This window comes from Cervus elaphus, chromosome 20, assembly GCF_910594005.1.
Source record: "Cervus elaphus chromosome 20, mCerEla1.1, whole genome shotgun sequence".
Taxonomy (NCBI): Eukaryota; Metazoa; Chordata; class Mammalia; order Artiodactyla; family Cervidae; genus Cervus; species Cervus elaphus.
Window position 1 is genome coordinate 124,674,580 of NC_057834.1, and position 20,967 is coordinate 124,695,546.

The 20,967-nt window shown below is 51.9% G+C and overlaps 1 protein-coding gene across 8 annotated transcripts in view; it reads left to right on the forward strand.

Annotated features, from left to right (window-relative positions):
* HIVEP3 (HIVEP zinc finger 3) overlaps positions 1-20,967 on the forward strand; it is a 533,699-nt gene that overhangs the window by 397,384 nt on the left and 115,348 nt on the right. The window contains exon 1 of one of the 8 annotated variants that reach the window (XM_043877703.1): positions 2,011-2,132. The exons of the other annotated variants lie outside the window; for them this stretch is intronic. The gene's annotated coding sequence lies outside the window, so the exon portion shown is untranslated. Of the gene's footprint in view, positions 1-2,010; positions 2,133-20,967 lie in introns of those variants that run through there. 8 annotated transcript variants of the gene reach the window in all.

The following is a 20,967-nucleotide window of genomic DNA, read 5'->3' on the forward strand; positions in this document are numbered from 1 at the left end:
AGGGATCCAACCCAGGTCTCTCTCATTGCAGGCAGATGCTTTACCCTCTGAGTCACCAGGGAAGCCCATTAAGAGGAAGACTATGTCAAAGGCAGGCTTCATTCAGGGTGTGAAGGACACAGGATGGGTAGAGAGGGCATTTCAGACAATGGAAAATCTATCCAAAGACCCCCCAAAAGTGAATGCTGGTGGAAGGTTGGACAGAGTGTTGGAAAAGGACATGGAGAGTTAAACCATGGGAGATGCAGCTGGTTGAGGGGGCCTTGCGTGCCAGATCAGAGTGTGGCCCTTCCCTTTGGAGCTTTGTCAGAAAGAGGATGACCCAATTGGAGCTGAGATGGAGCTCTGGGCGCTACTGGAAGATTGGGGGGTGGGGGTGGCGGCTGAAGTGGTGGTGATCAACAGAACAGCTGGGAGCCTTGGCAACTGGCCAGCCGGTGTGCAGTTGTGTGCATGAGTGCGCAGGCACAGTGAGTGTCCAGCTGTGATCACACCTCCCTCCACCCCCTGCAGGCCATGGAGTTGTGGTTTCCTCCTGCAGGCACCTAGGAGTGAGGTTCCCCTGTGGAAGCTGCCGTTCCTCTGTTAAAGCTGGTGGTCGGGGAGGGGCTTGCTTGCTCTACCCTGGCTTTGGAGAGAGGGAAGAGACTCTGCTGAAAGCTGTTGTATGGAGAAGGCACAGAAATCCCCAGGGCCACTAGCTTGTCCCCTGGGCATAGAGGAAGCCCACTCCCTATGACAGGCAGGGTCTTGAATTTAGGCCATCACTTCGGAGCCAGAGGAAGCCTGGGGCCTCAAGGCCTTTTTGGAAGCCCTGGTCAGCTTCCCCAAGGTCAGCCTGTCAGTCACCCTGTGGGTCCTTGAACTTCTGTGACCTGGAGAGGGAGTGCCTCTTCAGATGGCGCTCTAGGCACTCTGTTCGCCTGACTCTTGTCCTAACTTTGGTCCCAGGCCCCACAACCTTTTGAGGCTAAGCAGAGGCCAGGCCTGGAGTCAGCCAAACCCAGGGTCAGTCCAGGTTCAGCAGAATTAACCTCCGGCAAGTCACCTGACAAGTCAGAACCTCAGTGTGCCGCAGCTGTAAAATACAGATCCTGGTGGCCGTTCTGCTCCCTCGGGAAGCAGGCCAGCGGGGGCCCTGGTGGGCGCTGGCGCAAAGGTGGACCAGTGTGACTCAGGTCCCGAGCCTTGGGATCCGGTAGCTTCTGGCCAAGTCAGGCCACTGGGAAGCCCCGGGGAGCCCTCATCCCCACCCCCACCCCCAGGCTAGAGCCCAGGGAGCCCGGCCAGGCCCGCCCCGCCCAGCACTTGCGAAGGCATATTCCCGCCTTGGGAGGCACGGGCTTCCCGGAGCGGGGCTGGCACCCGGGGGAGCAAGGCGGGGACCTGGCACTTTGGGGACGGCAATGGACGCCCGCCGGGCCGGGTGCAGCCGAGACGGGGCCCCGAGGGGCACGGCCCCGGCGGCGGCGACGACCGGGGTTCCCTGACTGCCCTTCCCGGAGGGCCTGGGAGGAAATGACAGCGCGGGAGCCGGGGCGGGCGCGGAGGGAGGGGCGGCGCCCGGAGTGACACGGCCTGTCACCGCGGAGGCCGCTGCACAGACCCTCCCCGCGGCCACCGGGAGCCGGGGATTCCCCAGACGCAGACCCTCCCGGACGGCAGCCTGCCCGACCGCCCTCCTGGGCCCGGCCACGCCGGAACCCCCAAGCGGCCGACAGCGAAGCCGGGTACGCTAGGGCCAAGCCGGCCGGAGAGGCGCCCGGTGCGGGCGCCGGGGTCCCCCGAGCTCGGCGACAGGAAACTCTGGGGAGTGAATGGAAAGAAGTGGGTGGTCCGGCCCCTGCGACTTCCCCTGACATCACTGCCCAAATAAGGAGCTTCCAAGCGGCCGCAGGGCGGCCCAGAGCCGCGCCCGCCGCCGGCGCCCGCCCGCCAGCCCGCCCCGCGCCCACCCCGCGCCGCGTGGGCCGCCAGCGAGAGCCCCGGGCACCGCCGGGCGGAGCCGAGCCGGGCGGAGCCGAGCGAGCGGGCGCTGCCGAGCCGCGCGGAGGCCGGGCGCGCAGCCCAGCGCAGCCCAGACCAGCCCAGCGCAGCGCAGCCCGGAGCCGCGGAGTCGCGGCCACCCGCAGGTAAGCAGCGAGCGCCCGCGCCCCGCGCCCCGCCGCGGCCTGGCAGCCGGGAGCCGGGCACCCCCAAGCGCGTCAGCAGCCCGACCGGCCCGCAGCGGGGCCACCCTCGGGAGAGGAGCGGTGAGAGAGGGCTGGGCGCGGGCGCGTGCAGGAGCGCGTCGGGCCAACTCCCTGGACCTCCGGGACTCCTCCGCAGCCTGGGGTTGCCTGGTGCACGCGCTCTCCGCCTGCGTTTCCCAGACGCTACTTCTGTCACCAACCCGGGGTGACACCAGCGTTCCCGCGTTCACACTTCTCTCGCACACCAGCGCCTGGCACAGCCTCACTCGGCCCCTCTGCCCGGAGCAGCCCCGCAGCCCGCCCCGCCTCTCGGGCGTCTCACTGCCGGACAAGACGGGACAAGGCACCCCGGTGTGAACCGCTGAATGGCTTTGGCCGTCCTGGCCACGCTTCCCCCTGGAGGCGCTGGCAGTTTCAGACTGTCAGAGCAGATCTCACTTGGGCTCCTCCGGCTTATTGGGAGTGAGTGAAACTCGCGTTGATCTGGCTCTTCTTGCCCTCTTGCAGAGTGGCACCTGGCGCGGGGGGTACAACCCTGAGGGGAATGTACCTGGCAATCGGGAGGGTGTGGCCACCGGCGGGGAGTGACTCCCGGCCTCCCAGCCTGGGTGTTTCCAGAGCGGCTCTCACTCCTTGGGCTTTTCTCTGAGCGTCCTCCCCTCCCTTCTCAGCCGGGGCCGCGGCCGGGATCCTGGACAGCAGCGGTGGCTGCTGCAGAACAGGTGCTCTGGCAGGGGGCTCCGCAAAGTGGCTACAATTGCTTACCTATGAAATAGAGAATGTATTCATTGACAGCTTGATTAAGGTCATAGGGAAAATTGATAAAGGCAAGTACTGGGTCCATCATTTAGTGGCTCTGGGCAGATTCCTTAATCTCTTTTGGGCTGCATTTTATCATCTGAAAAATGGGGATGAAGATTCTCAGCAGAATGTTGTCAAGGAAGACTGAGATCATATAAGTTAAAATGTTCTGTAGATATGAAGCCTTGTGTACAAGCCAGTTGCTGTGGTTTGGATGATTCTGGGCTGATGTTTGCCATGGCTGTGCTCTCTGATTTAGGGATACTAAACACCATTTCTGTTCCGTCATCTGCAAGAAAGGGTGCATTGAGAAATGTCCCATGTGCCTACTAGCAGATCCCCCAAAGTAGGTTCTGTGGAACATTAGTTCTAAAAGTTGTGCCACAGGTTAGATTTCCCTGTGCTGGTAAGTCTGGCAAATTCTGCAAGGTTTCTATAACCCTTCTAGCCAGTCACAATTCATATTGGCAAGTTAAAGGCTCTGAGAAGTGCTGCAATAAAAGAACCTGTTTAACTTTGTCAGACCCAGCATTTCTCTGGTTTATCCTGTTGCTCTTTTTGGGTCACACATGCTCTCCCAGGAAGCAGTGCTTCAGTAGCTACCAGTAGACATGATGTGTTTTCATCCAGTCGCTGAGTTCTACTTGCCTTCTTGAGTGAAGAGTAAACAGAGGCCCAGAGGAGCTGAGTGCCTTACCTGAGATCACAGCTGAACAGTGACCCAAGATTACCCAGGAGTTAGCAGCAGAGCAGGGAACAAAACCCAGACTCCTCATCCAGTGCTCTCATTCCATTTAGTTACGTCCAGATGTTGACTCTTCTCTTCTGAAACCAGTCTTGCGGCTTTATGTGGACACCCTGTGGAACATATTTGGCAAACATAAAGACTCAAATGGATTCGATGATGATCGGGTCCCTACCATGCGTCATTTGCGGGGTGGAGGGGAGATCTTGAGCAGGTAAAGTTCTACCAGATGTGGAAGCTGTGCTGAAGAGTAATGGCCCCAGAGTCCACACGCACACACACACACATACACGCACACACGCACGCAAACGCACGCGTGCATACACACACACATGTGCATGTGTACTCCCACATCAACCCGTCCACACACTTACACACTCGACCCCATATACTCACACATGTGCCGCTGCACATGAATACACACTCCTACACATGCATACACACCCTCACTCGCTGGTCTCACCTCCCTCACACCCACTCCTGTCCGTGCTCTCACGCCTAGCTGTCCTGCTGTGCTCCAGGCTGTAGCCAGGAGGCACTTGTGGAGATGGGCGTGTGCCCTTGTCCTCATGTCCCCAGAGCTGGGGTGGTGGGGGGGTGCCTGGCACCAGCTCCCCAAGAAGAGTACTGTATCAAGCATGTGGGAGGCCCTGGCAGGGCCAGTCTATTTGCATTTCCCCAGTGTTTTCTCATTTCTCCCGTTTTCTGCCATACTTCTCCCCCAACTTTCTTTTGGTCAACTGTCGTCTGGTCACACATGATGTGACCAAAATAGCTCTGGTTTCTATTGTGTTGATTGTTTTAATCAACTGTCAAAGCTTGATTAGGGCAAGGGCTTTGTCTCAGCTGGATTGGAATCCCCAGCTCCTAGGAGAATGCCTGGCACAGAGGAGACATTCAATAAGCATTTATTGAATGAGTGAGTGAGTGAGCAAGCGAGTGAAGGACTGCTGGCTGCTAGAATGCCCGTGACCCAGGCTGATATCCAGGGGGACTCGCTGAGCATGTTTGCTAAGTGCCTGCTGGGACCTAGGCACCATTCTGGGCGTTAAGACAATGAAAGTGAGTGAATCCTCTGTTCATGGAGCTTGCATTCCAGTGGGAAGAGAGAATGAATAGTAACGGACAAGATAATACTCACCCGTGATACACACCGTGAAGACACCATGAAGACAAGGCCGTGTGGTGGGGAGTGTCAGGGAGGACCTGGGAAAGTCAAAGCTAGGGTCTAGGGCATCCTCTCTGTGGAGCTGACTTTTATCCTGAGACCTGAATCATCAACATGTGATAGCCGTGTCAAGATCTGGGACAAGAGTTCTCCAAGCAGAGGAACAACAGGTACAAAGGCCCTGCAGCTGGGTTGATGGTCAGTGGAGAGGCCACACTTACAGCCACTGCTGATTCACTTACCAGCGCACACTTTGGAGTGGTCAAGTGCTGGTGTCAGATTATCTTGGTGGTCAGTCACAAAAGCCAAACTCAGAACACCCTGGACTTTGGGATGCGGGGCTGCCTCATCTGTCTCAGAGGGCTGCCCTCCCATCTTGCCCACTCCCCACCCCTATAAACGAGGAAAAGATTGGACTCCTAAGACCCCTCCCAGCTCTGCCATGACAGAATCTGATGCTCTGTGTGTGGGAGGTTTGCAACAACTCAGGTGGTCCCTCTGCAGGAATGGCGAATTTGTTGTGCCACTTCCATTATTAATAACCATGATGTCATACATCTGTGCGGTTCCTGATGGACTGCAGAGCATTCTCTCCTGTTATCCACTCACTCTGTGGACTCATCTGCCAAGTGGAGAATGGTTAAGAAGGGGGGCAGTGGTGGCGGTGGGCGGAGAGACCACAGATAGCGCCACACGCTGCTGTAGGCTCACCCCAAGCCACTTCGCTCGTGAATCCCTGCTTCCTTACCTGCAGAGCAGGACACAGGACAACCTGCTTCCTGAGGCCCTGGGGCTGTGAGTGAGACCCCATCAGCATGTGGGGGCCTGCACGCCATCATATACACTTGGCAGCTGTTGGTTCCCATTTTACAGGTGAGGAGCTCAGCGCTAAGAGCATTATGTCTTTTCTGGTCCACTTCTGTGTCTTCATTATTTCAGCCCAGAGCCTTGAATAACTATTTTGTTGAGCTGATTTGCCTAAGGCTGCCTGGCCAGTAAAGGGCAGAGCTAGGACTCAAACTCAAGGCTCTGGGCTCCCAAGTCCTTTTTGTCAGCATCACACTCTTTGGGAATAATTGTCATGGTTAACAAAGATCTTCACACCCCATCTGTGGATGATCAGAATTATTGTTACTTGGTTGAGAATTCTAGAATTGTAAGGTCTTGGGTTCTGAGGCATGAAATCCTTTGTAAATAATGCAATGAACATCTTAAGAAACATGTTGGAACCTTCTGGAAGAGCATGTAGATGTGAAAGCATGACCCCCTGAGAACTGAAAGCAGTGGTTTAACTATGGGTGTCTTTTCCTGTCACCTGAGGGCTTGTAACATAAGAATTCCTAGCTATACCCGCACTGTCTGATTGAGAGGTTCTAGGGGTGGTTTCTGGGCATATGGAGAAGCCCCCTGGCACTAGAAGTTCAGCCTGGGGATGAGAAGCCTGGCCAGCTGTATGTCTGGGAGCCCTGGCAGGCCCTGCGTCTGCCTCCCCAACTATGGCTCTAACCCCCCAGTCCCCAGCTCACATCAGCCACGTAGGGGGAGCACCTGCTATGGAGCCCCACAGACCTGAGTTTGCATCTCCTGTCTTCTAGTACGTACCTTGGCCAAGTTCCTTTACCTCTCCCAAGCCTCAGTGTCCTCATCTGTAATATGGGAATCCTCACTCTTCCCTACAGGGTGGCTGAATGGGTTACTGGAGACCATTTACGTCAGATATCTTATGAGATATCTATGCCTGGCACATAGTAGGTGAACAGGAAATAGTCTCAGTTTTTATTATGATAAATGAATTATAGTAATAAAAACAATTGCAGTATCTGTGAATTGGTTGCTACTGAAGGGTTCACTGGACTTCCCTGGTGGCTTGGTGGTAAAGAACCCACCTGCCAATGCAGGAGACACAGGTTCCATTCTTAGGTTGGAAAGACCCTCTGGAGAAGGAAATGGCAACCCATTCCAGTATTCTTGCTTGGGAAATCCTATGGACAGAGGAGCCTAGCGGGCTACAGTCCATGGGGTCACAAAAAGAGTCGGACATGACTCAGCGACTAAACAACAACAACAGAAAGTTTCACTAAAATTAGACCAATTTGCTCCAAATACCAGACTTTTGAGAAGAGGGTCCAGTCCATGTTGTAAACACCAGTCCTTGGGCCAAAGAATGACCAGTTCGGCCGTCTTCCCGCCCCTCTTTATGGCTCAGTTCCAGTTCTGGTGGGGAGCCGCAGGCGGCACGGGGACCAGTGCCAGCATCACTAACCATGCCTCTGATAGATCCGTGGATTCAGACAGGGGTATGTGGGGTCTGAAAGTCATTGTTGAGTTCAGATGGTGCTTGCCTACATCAGCCTGGTCTTGAGTTCCTGAGGTCACAGTTGAGGGGCAAGCACATGGCATGTGGGAGTCACAGAATGCTGTGCTTCTAACCAACTCTGTCATTCATTCATGTATTCACAGACAGTGGGTGGAATCCTTCCATGGGCTCAGCGCAGGCCTAAACTCTAGGAGTGTGCCTGCATCCACCCAAAACTCAGAGTCTAGCTGGTCCAACCACTCCCTGGCCACGTGGCCGCAGACAAGTTGCATTTCCTCTCCAGATTTCAATTTCCTCATCTCCAGAATGGGATTGTTCTGGCTACTTCACCAGGGGCATAGCTGGGTATTTTGAGGTCCTGCCCCTCTCTGGAGTGCTGTCGAGGTTTCAGGGTCTCTCCTAGAGCTGGCGGGCGAGGGACAAGGCTTCAGAACCAGGAAGACCTCCACTCTGCTTCTGGTTCTGCCATGTGCTTGCTGTGCAGTTCGCTGCCCTGTTCAACTTCTCTGTTTCCTTTTCCCTGCTTATCTCATGTGGTTATGACACTTTTGTCGCAGGGCACTGTGAGAATGAGGTGAGACAATGATAAAGAGGACCTGGCTCTCAGCAAATGTGACCCCCATTTCCTTTCTGTCTGGCTGTTGACTGTCCTGTGCTTTGCTGCTTCTGGAACATGACCTCCACCCACCGCTGCCCATGCTCATCAGGTCCCCAGGGTCAGGCAGGGGCAGGCAGACAGCCAGCCTTGGTGCTCAAGGAAATAAGCACCTGCCCCTCGTGGTGATTGGGGAGGTGGTTCCAGCCCAAGAGGAAGCAGGACCAGGATGCAAAGCCAGGAGTCCTGGCTTCTGTCTGCAACCTGCCACAAGGTCACACTGTGTGTCAATTTCCAGTTCCCCCCTCCTCGCTGAATCTCATTGTCTTCACTGAGCCCAGCCTTCCAGATCCCCTGGCATCTCCCTGCCCTGGCAAGCCTGTGGGCCTTTGATGTGCATGCTGAATAGCCTCTATAATGGAGCACCACAGCGGGCTGTGGGGGTTTCACGAGCTTCTTCCAGCCTGGGCTCCACAGGAATTGATTGTGTGGAGAAGCCAGCAGACAGACTCTGGACAAGGAAGAGACTGTGGTTTCTAATTGGCAGAACTGCTCATGGAGGGGGAGGTAGGTGAAGGGACATTAATGGCATGAAATTATATTAAAGGAAGGGCATTACTTCTTTTTTTCCCCCTTAAAGAAGACCCAGAAGGCTCTAAGCCACCTGCTCCCCAAATAGCTTTTCTCCCATTTGAATTCAACAGTGTGTTCGGATGGGGACCAGTTTGTTTACAGATGATCGGGATGGAGGCAAAATGTTGCAAGGTGACCCTGGAGATCCAGTCATTTACTGAATATCTGTCGCACGCTTCCCAAGTCCTCAGACCAGGGATAAAGCAGTGATCAAAACAGATGATGGTCAGTGCTCTCCTGGAGCTTATAGACTAGCAGAGAGAGGCATACCATGAACAAAGGAGTGCATGAATGTGTAATATGTCAAGTAGGATAAGTGCCGTGAAGGAGAAACCAATAGGTTAAGAAGAAAGAGAATGCCAAGGGAAGGATACCAGGATGTATGTAGGATGGTTGGAGAAGTTATCACTACGGTGACATTTGAGCACAGGTGTGAAGGAAGTATAGAAATGAATAGACTAATTTAAGCAGAATTGTCTTTCTTTATGATGTACCTGAGAGCCTATGGAAAGATCTCATTTGTAGCTGAAATGGTCAGCTCAGCCAGGCAGCTCAGACTCTGGACCATCCTACTTTAGATACAGGATACCAAGCCTAATTCATGATCCCCCTGTCAATGATCACAACAGTAGGCTGGATAGGACTCTAAGTGAATTGGGCTTTAAACCTTCAAAATGCCTATCCTCATAGACTGTCAGCCTTCTAACAAGAAAAAGGTTCCATCTCCATGTTGCAGCTGTGGTTCGAGAACTCTGTATATGGAGTGACAAGACCAGGATCATTCCCCAGGTGAGGGATAAAGTGGGCACTCAAATCTAGACAATGCTGCCCGGCAGATCTGTGTTTCTCCTGACAGGGCATTTGGGCACCCAGCATACCACCTTGCATGCAGTAGAGAATGATATTTGTTTTTTTGAAAACAAAAGCAAATCCATAGACTAAGAAGATATGATGACTAAATGCAATATGGGATCCTGGATTGGATCCTGGAACAGAAAAGGAACATTAGCCGAAAAACTGGTGAAATATGAATAAAGTCTGTAGTTGAGTTAACAGTAACTTATGAGTGTCAATTTCCACTTGACAAATCTACATTGGTTATGTAAGATGTGAATGTTAAAGGAAGCTGGGTGATGGGTGTATGGGGACTCTGTCTTTGCAAGTTTTTGGTCAATATAGGATTATTCCAAAGTGAAAAATGTATAGAAAAATAAGTGAGTAAATCCACATACACTCCAACTAGCTGGCCTCCTCAAGGTTAATGAGGAGAGTCGTAAAGGGTCATCGGGTAATTGAATCCCTAAGGCTACTCTCACCCCTAGAGTTGCATGTGTGAGAAGGAGAAAAATTATAAACCAATGCAAATAACCATGATGAAGGAGGAATTTTCCCTGGGAGGTATCGCCCCTGGAGACTGTTCCCAGGTGAACGTCTCCTGTACCACATAAGATATGTTTTAGGCTTTACCAAGTATGCCCTTTACATGTGGTGAAAGTTCACTAACTCATTTTCAACTGATGCTGTAGCAGACAGATGGAAACCTAGTTTTATTTGTAGGGCTACCGCACATGATTTTATGAATCGGAGTGACTAATGGCAGTGAAGGAGTGGTGTGAAGCAGTGAGAATAGAACTGGAGAGGGAAGGGGTAATCCTAAGCCAGTTTTCTCTCATGGGAGAAAACATCAGGGCCAAGGAACAGTGTCTTTCGGAATGAAGGAAAGAGACCAGGGTCAAGGGCTTCCTTTCAGTGATTTTGCACTCACAAAGCAAGCAACCTAACTTAGATGAGTCTCTGGGGATCCTCCAGCTGAAAACCACCGAGTCCAGAACAAGCGACTGGGCCAGCGTCTCTGTGCAACTGCTTGGGAGGCACAGCTTAGCCTGTCTGGGTGACCTGATCTCCTTACAGTTTCTGGAGGGCCTGTGCCTTGGCATGTGGGCATTTGGTGTCGCCCTGAAATATAGGAAAGGCAGAAGATGCTCAAATGAACAGGAAACCATCACCACGAGTCTGTTAGAAAGTATCTAATGTTCAAAAGAGTAGGGGAGTCACTCCAAGATAGACTCTTCATTTTAAGCAGGCTCTGATCTTGTGAAGTAAAGCCTGGCGTTTCCTGTAGTGTGTTTTCTAGAACACAAGTGCCATGGATGGAAAGAAATAAAAGTGCTCTAGCCAAATCAATAGACCCTTATATACTGCAGGACTTCTGAGTCTTTAATATGTGACAGAGCATTGAAAATCTCCCAAAAAGTGTGTGTGTGTATGTGTGTTTGTAGAGGTAGATATTGTGTGCAGTTTTCCAAGCTTGATTAATCAAAGAGCTCATATATATATACGAGTATGTGTGTGCATGTTCAGTCATGCCTGACTGTGACCCCATGGACAGTAGCCCGCCAGTCTCCTCCGTCTGTGGGATTTTCCAGGCAAGAATACTGGAGTGGTTGCCATTTCCTACTCCAGGGCATCTTCCCGAACCAGGGATTGAACCCATGTCTCTTGTATCTCCTGCATTGGCAGGTGGATTCTTTACCACGGCACCCCCTGGGAAGCCCATACATATGAGTATATATATGGTTTTTTTATATGTACTTATATCAGTACATATAAGGGATAGATTTTATCTGTGTGAGTATAAGGAAGATGTACACATATATAAGATTGCTGAACTGGAGTTCGATACAAAAATATTTTGGGAACGATTAAGTTATCTGAGGTCAAAGCTGAATAACAGTAACAACAACAAAAAAAGAATGCTAATTTGTGCCTCTAAAACTTGTTTCTGCATGTTGGTTTTAGCAAGTCAGTTTCCCACATTTTTTCCTATTTCGTTAATTTCTCTTTTCTCAGAAGAAAAATGGCAAATGGCATGCAAATGATCCTTCTCTCTCCACTATGTGTTGTGTCCAAGGAAGTCAAAAGTATTGCGTGTGTTCCTGAGATGAGGGTAGCCGAGCCATGTGACGGCTTGGTGGTAGGTCTCTAACCCAGAAACCCACATGCAACACTGGTGTTTTGGGAGCTAAAAAAGAACCTCATTAAAAGTGCCACTAAAACCCAAAATTCTGCCTCTGTCAAGTGTGGGTTTCATACAAGGGATCCCCAGCACTTCCACACACACACATATGTCTGTCACCCTGAAATATGAGCATCTTTACTGTTCCGAGTGCCAGGTCACTGGCCGTGCTGGGCTGGGTGAGATCGCCCTTTGATTAGGTGATGAGTTCTAGCTAAGCTAATCTCACCCTATTCCCTGGTCCCAGACTTCCTCACCCTATGTTGCCCCTGGGGGAGAGTCCCAGAAACTGCCTGCCTGCCCTTTGGAGCCCTTCACAGAAGGGGGTCCTGCCTCAACCTCCATGTCCGCTGATACTTAGCCCTATGCTTAAATCCTGACCCCACCCAAATCCTGCTCCTCACTTCAGGCTTGTTCTCAACATTTCCCTGTCCCGCTTAAGGTACATGGTCCAATTCCATGTTGTTATTGACTCTGTTAGAAAGTGAACTTCAGTTTCCTACCTGGAATAGTAAGTAAATCAATATGCACTTAGATTCCACAGATAAAGTGAAGAACAAATAACAGAAAGAGGGAAAATTTAACGAGGGAATTTTCTTTCTCTGTAGGTTAGGGAGCAGCTTTTCAAATATCTCGTTTGAGGATGAAATGGTTGGTTCAGCTAGTTCCTCAGACTGGCCTGTCCCTCATTGGACGTGCATGACCTCAGACATCATTTGAAGTCTCCGAGCCTCTCTTTCCCCCGCTGTAAACATGGACTGACACTACCACTTCCCTATTGGAGTTTTGATTCAATGCTGTGAAGCTTGCAGAAAGCCTAGAGCAGTGCAGGGTGCATAGAAAGTGTTAGTTGTTATTCTTATGATGAGAATTCCATCAATCAACTAAAAATACAGCCAAGTTTAAAAAAAATGTGCAAAGATGTAAACAGGTAGTTCAGAGAAGTGAAAATAGCTCATAAACATATGATTGATGCTCTACCTACTAAAAAACAAAGGATTATAAATTAAAATGGTTAGAGATGGCAAAAATGTGAAAAAATAGAGACAAGCTAGTGCTGGCAACGGTCAAGGGCACTTTGAGCCTAATTTGGTGTCAATGAAAATGATAAAGGCACGTATTCAGGTTTGATCCCTGGGTTGGGAAGTTCCCCTGGAGAAGGCAATGGCAACCCACTCCAGTCTTCTTGCCTGGAAAATCCCATGGACGGAAGAGTCTGGTGGGCTATGGTCCATGGGGTCACAAAGAGTCAGACACGACTGAGCACACATGTGTATATGTATATATGTATATACATATACACACACACACATATAAAGGGTGTTCCCTTGCACGTTGTTTGCAATAGAGAGAACTTGGAAATGACCTCTGTGTCCAGCATTGGCAATGCTTAAGAAAATTATGGTGAATTTGCACCACGGAATACTTTTCAGCCATTTAAAAAGAAAGAAGTGAATCTGTAGGTCCTGACATGGAGGACGTTTACAATATATTCTTAACTGGAAAAAGGGTTTTCTGCGTGATATGTGTTACCTGATCCCATTTTGATGCAGAAATTGTTAAACAGTTGTATATGTGTGTGCATGTGTAGACGAGATTCTGTGTTCATGGAAACAACATGGGAAAATACCAGGGAACTCTTAGTGGTACTTTTATCTGGGGAGGAGAAATTGGGAGGGTAAAAGGTGACTGGTCCACGTTTTACTTTATGTACTTCTGTATTTTTTTTAAAGTTATTTTTGAACAAAGAGAGCAAAAAAGAAAGCCCAGGAAAATAAAGAGCAAAGACTAATCTTTATAGCACAGGATTATTGAGAAGATGAAATGAGGTCATGCTTGGCAAACATCTAACATGGTGTCTGATGCTTACTAAGTGCCCAATAAATGCTTCTATCCTCTTGGCCCTCCCTGCATAGACTCTGTGCCACCCCTGCCTGTCCAAGTCCATCCTGGTGTTTTCTGCAAACCATGAGCTCAGTTAACACACAATGGTGATCACAGGTTGCACAGCACACAGGGTGCTGTGTGCACCACCCCGGTGCCTACCCTCCTGGGACCCCTGGTCTGGGGAACCCAGCCTGTCTCGTTTCCTAGCCATTCCCTGGGTCCTTTCTTCTTGGTCTTCTTGTGAAAGGCTGCCTGCCTTCACTGGTTGCTACCGGCCATACCTCCTGTCTCCTAGAAGGAGCCTCTCACCACCTCGCAGGATGGGGCTGGCGTTGTCGCCGAGCACATTCCAAGGGTGAATCTAATCATCTGAGTCAGGTCTACTCCCAGGTTTGTTTCTTTCCCATTTCCTCTCACAGCCAGGCTTTCCTACCCCAAGGTGGATGTGTGGGCTTTCCTGGGTCCCTTCCCCCACTAGCTTCCACCTGGCTCTGATGAATTCCATCATGTCTGCTTAAAATCATTTTACTTCCAATTTGCTAATTTAATTCTAGTCTTACAGAATTTTGGCAACCCTGCCAAATTGGGTGCCAGATGCAGATTTAATGAGCATATTTTCAGTTCTTTCTTTCCTGTCTGCATGAAGATGCTGAAGAGACCGGGCTGTGGAATGAGTCCCTTGGGGGCCCCCGGGATCACCCCTCCCTACCTTTGACCCTGAGCACCCCCCCACCCCCGCCTACCCCTACTCCACCCCAGCCTGACTCTCCAGCCAGGTCTCTCCCGTCTGACAGGAAGCACTCAAGTCTGCTCCTCGGGGAAGGGAGTTATTGCGTCATCTTCTCAGTCCTAGAATCCTCAACCTAGTTCCCATCATTTGGGCTTCACAGGAAGTGTATTTGGAGAAAATTACTTATTTCCTCCAGCCCATGTCTTCCAGCAGCCATGTGCAGCTCAACAGATGTTCACAGATTCCTGTCTTCTACAAACACACATTGAGCGCTTTCTAGACCGATTTCTCCAGTGGAGAAAAACCTGCAGTGGAATTACCGTAGGGGTGGAGGGGGCAGGGAAATGCATATTCCTGGGCTGTGCCCCACAGCATCACGGGCCTGCATTCCACCACCAAGGGAATGCATGTACCTCCAGCATTACCACGTGTTGTCTCATTTCAAACTCCTACCGACCCCTTACCGAGACACTGTCGTCTCCAAGAGTTAAGACTCAGCAAAGCCCGTCTTCTCTGTGTGGGTGGCTCAGTAGCCACAGTGGCGAGTATCAAAGCTGGGACTTGGCTTGAGGCTTTTGGTTCAAAGTGAAGCAGCCAAGAGCTGCTGTTCTCCATCATGACGGGTTCACCGCAGGCCTATGCCTGCCCTCATGCTTCCACACACGCCCTGCTTCCCAGAAGAGGGAACGGAGACCACGCTCTCACCACCCAGCCAGCAAGTCTGCCACGTTGTCAAAGCAGGGGCCACGACCCACACCACATCTGGTTGTAAATTCTGTGCCAGGAGGGCAGGGGGCTGAGGGGGAGAAAATGGATGATCCCCCCCAGGACCTCTCTGGCTTCAGTTCGGAGGCCTGCCCTGCTTCTGGGCAAGTCGCTGCTGCTCCTGAGCCTTGGGTTGGCTACGGTCAGTGATTTCCCGTGGCACCTCCCTCACCCTCACTTCTTCATGGCCCCAATAAAATCTTATTGAATATGTACAGAGAGACAAAACTGGAGGTGCCAGGAGTGGCTCAGAGCTTTCTAGGAGGCAGTCTGGGACATCTCATGTAGCATTAGCATGCATCATCTGGGTGCTTCCTCTGCTCACCCCACCCCTCGACATGACAGGTGGCTACAGCCTAGGTTTGAGGTCTGACACCTTGGGCTCAGACTGGGCCCTACCACTTTCTGGCTTTGTGACCCTGGCAAATTGTTTCCCATCTTTGAGTCTCAGTTGCTTCCCTGTAAAGTGGGGGTGATAGTAATTGAGTTGAGGTGAGGATAAAATGAACCAGTGCACACAGATTGCTTAGCACCATGCCTTGCAGGTAGAAGGTTTGGTGGCTTTTGTTTTCCTTTGACAGGATAGGACCTAACACATGAGAAATTAACCAGCATGGCCGAGACTTCCCAGGGCCCTAAAAATACCATGTCGTATGAGTGAGTGGTGTGGATGCTAAGGCCTGCATATTTGTGGGTCTATATATTTCAGCAAAAATGTTGAGCCCGTGTAGGGGGTGAGCTCTTCTTAGAGGGGAAACTCCCTGGGGGGGGGTGAGGCGTTGGGTTTCGATCAATATTCCCAGGTGGGAGTTGCGGGACAGGAATGCAGAGCAGCCTGGCGGGGCTCGCCCTGGAGCAGAGGCCAGGCTGGTGTAAGTAGCCACTTGCCTCTGTGGACCCGGCTATCTTGGGGCAGGGCCCAGCCCCATCTCGGGGCACCAGATCAGAGCGCCGTGGGCTTCAGGCCCAAGGGGGTGCTCAGTGGCTCGTGGTCACAGGTCAGAGAAGGAGAGATTGGGACGCTGCAGGGAGGGGCCTGCTGGAACCTCCTGTGCCCACGGTGCCACAGGGTGGGGAGTGAGTATGAGAGCGAGTGGCTCTGAAGGGATGTTTTCCATCTCAGTGGGGCTATTTCTGGCTCTGCTTCTGCAGTCACTGTGGAAACTGCACGTGCCCGGTTCAGTGTAGAAACATGACGAGTTTTTCAAGGGTGATGTACACTAACCAGCCGGCCAGGAAGCTGCCGCCACCGCTGCTGGCAGGGTGTGAGTGTGTGTCTGCCCGCCTCTCCCCTCCCCCATCTCCTTCTCTCTCGGTCTCTCGGGCTGGGGCCGCCTTTCTCCTGGAGCAGTGTGTAGGGGAGATGTGTTCCTTGCAGCGTGATAGGTAGACAGAATAATGGCCTTCAGAGGATGTCCACATCCTCATCTCTGTGCACGTGTGTGCTCAGTCGTGTCCGACTCTTTGCGACCCCATGGACTGTAGCCCACCAGGCCCCTCTGTCCATGGGATTCTTCAGGCAAGAATACTGGAGCGGGTACTGGAATGGGTTGCCATTTCCTCTTCCAGGGATCGAAACCACATCTTCTGCAGCTCCTGCATTGTCAGGTGGATTCTTTACCACTGAGCCACCCTGGGAAGCCCGTCCTCATCCTAGAACCTGTGATGCATCACTCTACCTGACAAGGAGGAATTAAGATTGCACATGGAAATACAACTGCCAATTAGCTGCATTTTGGGTACAGAGATTATCCTGGCTTCCCTGGTAGTTCAGATGGTAAGGAATCTGCCTGCAATGTGGGAGAATCCAGGTTCGATCCTTGAGTCAGAAAGATCCCCTGGAGAAGCGAATGGCTGCCCACTCCACTATTCTTGCCTGGAAAACTTCATGGGCAGAGGAGCCTGGTGGGCACAGTCCATGGGGTTGCAAAGATTCGGACACGACTGAGTGACTAACACACACACTCCACCTGAGCCCAGTGCTATCACAAAGAGCTTTAGGTGTAGAAAGGGAAACCAGAGGCTCAGTGTCAGGGATGTGATGGGAGGAAGGCTCCACTGCCCTGGCTGGCTTTGAGGGTGGAGGAGGGGGGCTGTGAGCCCAGGAGTACAGGCAGACCCCAGAAGCTGGAAAGGGTGAGGAAGTGGACTCTTCCAAGAAGCTCCAAAAGAAACAGAGCCCTGCTTGCACCTTGACTGTAGCCCAGTGATCCATTTTGGACTTGTGACCTCCAGAACTGGAAGAGCAGACACTGGCGCTTTTTAAGCCACTGATGGGCACGTGTTATGGTGGCTGCAGGCAGTGACCTGGGAAGCTGACTGAGCCTATCATGGGGAGAGGTCCTCAGAGAGGAAAGCTGCAGGCATGATCTTTTGTTTTCTTGGGGTCTCATCATTGCCTGTTGCCTCACTCTAGATGCAGGTCCCCTCTGACTAGCTTGCTCTCTGAGGGGAAAGTGACTGTCCCCTCAGTAAGCACCCAGCTCGTTAGACCCCAGAGTAAGGTCTCCTGCAAGCAGCCTGTGCAGATGATCTGTTCAGTCTGGAATGCCACCCCCATGTCCCTCTATAAGCCCTCCAGTTCCTGAAGGCCCCCATCCTGTCTTCTCTAACTGACTTCTCCTTCCTCTGACATTAGTGCCACTCATGGGCTTTCCTGGTGGCTCAGATGGTAAAGAATCCATATGCAATGCAGGAGACCCAGGTTCAATCCCTGGGTCGGGAAAATCCCCTGGAGATGGAAATGGCAACCCACTCCAGTATTCTTGCCTGGAGAATTCCAAGGACAGAGGAGCCTGGCAGGCTACAGTCCGTGAGGTTGCAAAGAGTCAGACACAACTGAGCAACTAACACATGTTAGAATTATGTCACTCACTTGAGGACCTCGCATTGTCTGTTTTAACCACCAGCAGGCTGCTGCCCCTCCCACACTCTACCCTCCCCTCTCCCTGCCACCCCCCATGCCCCACGACAGCCACAGGCCTAGGGCATCGCTAGAACCTAGGTGAAGAATAAGTGACTTCTAGCCGAGTTTCAATGTTATGTGGCAGCTTGGATGGGAGGGGAGTTTGGGGGAGGATGGATCCATGTGTATGTGTGGCTGAGTCCTTTTGCTGTTTACCTGAAACTATCAGAAACTGTCACAACAGTGTTCATCAGCTATATCCAATACAAAATAGAAAGTTTTGGAAAAAAAAAAAAGGAGTGACTTCTGCCTGTTGAAATCAGTTGTGCCCCCTACTGGTAGAAGCTGTGTTCTGTGCCACGTGCTGAAAGGGCCCAGACTTGAACACAGGATGCGCGGGGTCTAGTCCTGGTTGTGGCGCCTGGTACCGTCGGTCCTGGTCAGATTACTTCCCTCCTTCCTCACAGACGGGCTGCAGGCAAGCAGGGCTGGTGGGAAAGCCTTTGACAACACTGCTGTCTTGGCGAGTGTGGCTATCCATGTTGCTTTTCTGTCCCAGCCAGAGTCCAGCGGGAATAGCTCCACTCCCCACTGTGGCATCCGTCTCCACCCTGCCTGGAGCCCTTGTCCCCTAAATTTAGACATTTCCTGCACTCCCAGACCTGGGGGAGCCCGCACAAAACATAGAGAACCAGGGTCCGGACGTAGGTAAGGCGAGTGAGGTGCCCAGGGTGCGAAATTTCCAGAGATCCTAACCTTCAGTATTGGGCAAATGTGGCAGGGACATCTAACCCCACCCTCCCTTAACAGACAAGGAAACTGAGGCCTCACTCAAGGGCACATGGGGGCCAGTGGTAGAGCTGGGACCCGAACGCAATTCTCTCACTTTCAGCTCCAGGGCAGGTCTACTCTTCTTCCAATTAAATGTACCAGCGAGTGGTTGAGTGACTTTATTACTCCAATACCTATCTATGGAGAACTTATTCTGTGTTAATAGGATGCTAGGGTCTGAGCTTCAACTTGGGAACAAGACAAACAGAGTCTAGTCCTTCCCTGAGAAAGTATATTCTGTGAGGAAAGAATAAGTAATGAGGGAGTTAGGTCTTTAATTATAATGATGATGAATGCTATGCAGGGACTGATCGGAAGTTGTGAGCTGTGGACGGTTGTGCAGGTTGTCTGTTGCACAACTGCACATAGCAGTCCTTCCATGGGGCCTCCAATAGGGAGTTTATAATTTGGAAGACCGGACCAGTGTATCCTTAAAGCACCAGTGCAAGATCATGGATGACAAATGGGAACAGGCTGGAAGAAGGGACCAGAACTGCAGCACTTGTTCCTTCTTCCCTAGGACTCTGGGCCCCCATGTTTTCTCCTGCCCTGTTTGATAATCAGATCACATGCAGTCAAGCTCTCACTGGGAGTCTCAGGGGAGGAGCCCTGCATCCAGAGGGCCTGGAAGACCAGGAGGAATGAGGTGTTGCCCGATCTCGGGGGGCATAGATTCTGTTGTCCTGGACAGGTTCAAAGGCATGGAGGCCTGTGATAGCAGGTGGGACTGGAATCTTCAGAAATAAAGGCTTCTCTACTTGGAAGAGCTGTCTGACCAGCTCTCAGCATCATCTATTTTCTAGAATAGTGGGTGTGGGAGGAGCCTGGCTTCTAGACATTCGGTGTCTCCCTCCCACCAGCGTTCTGCGTGGCCTTGTACTCCACACATCTTTGAACGTGTCCACGTGTGTGAAGAAAGCAGGTGGAAAAGCATGGGCAGCTGGGTGTTGCTTTTCTAGACTGTCCTGACTGTCTGTCGGGCGAGGCCAGCTCCCTGGCAGCCGTGCTGTGAGGTCCCGGGGGCCAGTGCCACTCCTCCCCCACACGAGCTGGGGGACTTTAACCATCCCCTCACCTCTCTGAGCCTCACTTTATCTGTTAGATGAGAGTGAGAAAGACCCATCTCACCAAACTGTTAAATTCAAAGGGAAGGACCGATGTGTGCAAGGGCGTTATAAATCCCTGGTTTATATGGACATAGAAATTGCCACCCAGTGAGGGCTTTCCTTCAAGAATCAGAAGACCATATAACATATTTCCAGAGTGAGAGATCCATCCTGGCTTACAGGAGAAGCAAAGAAAGACACATGGTTTTCTCTGCTTGTTTTCCTTTAATTGGGAAAAGTTATTCTGACTAGTAAATACATCAACTCCTTGGCAGGGAGTTGAAACAGAAGGGAACCTCAGAGGTGGGCCTGTTCTGATCTTTGACAGAGGGGAAACTGGGGGCTCGGGGGGTACATGACTTCTCCTCGGTCACATGGCCAGTTAAAGGCAGAGCTGAGGTCCTGTCCATTTCCTGTGTGCCCCACACCCTCCCCTATATCCTGGGAGTTTAGCTGTTTAGAGAATGGGTAGGTAGACTCAGCCTGGCAGGGATGGCCCCTGTGAGGAGTAAGAGGACTAGAAGGTGGGCACAGTCTGGACAGGAGTGGTCAGGCTGGGCAGGAGGGACGCAACAGTGTGGAAAGTCTTGGTTCCGAGTAGCCAGAGCCAGAACACGCTTTAGATTCTCCTCCTGGAAGGGCCCCAAAGCCTCAACCCATCTCCAGGTTCCCAGGATGTGCAGCCGCCACAAAGGCAAGCCTCAGGCTGTCCAGGGCCTGGGGCTGCAGCAGAGACGGGGATGTTGGGGTCCCTGGGAAAGCCCTTCGGTCTCAGTGGACCCCGAGCCTGCCGCTCGGGCAGAGTCACCTGTTGCTTGTCCTGGAGAGGGAGTTCCTGAATGTGATGATGTCAGGGGCCACACCCTGGCAGGCAGGCCAGGAGGGCTTGTTTACTGACTGTTACTCATCACTCATTCACTCCGCACACCAAGCACTGTGCTAACAGGCACGGAGGTACACAGATGGTACACGTTGTTCTTGCCCTGAAGGCACTCGCTGTCTGCAGGGAAGACGGACTCACATGAAGATAATATCACAGCATAATGGGGTCAGTCTTGCACCACAGCTCTGGGTGGAGGGTCAGTGGCAAGAGAGAAAGAGGTTCCAGCCCAGTGCCTGCATGTTGGAAGGGCTAGGGGAAAAGGAGGAATTGCCAGGGCTGAGCTTTCAAAGGGTGGGTGGGAGTGTGCCTGGCGGAGAGGGGAGGGAGGACCTTCCTGAACAGAGTTTGGAACCTGGGTAGAAGGTGGCATGTCCAGGTATTAGGTAGCTGAAG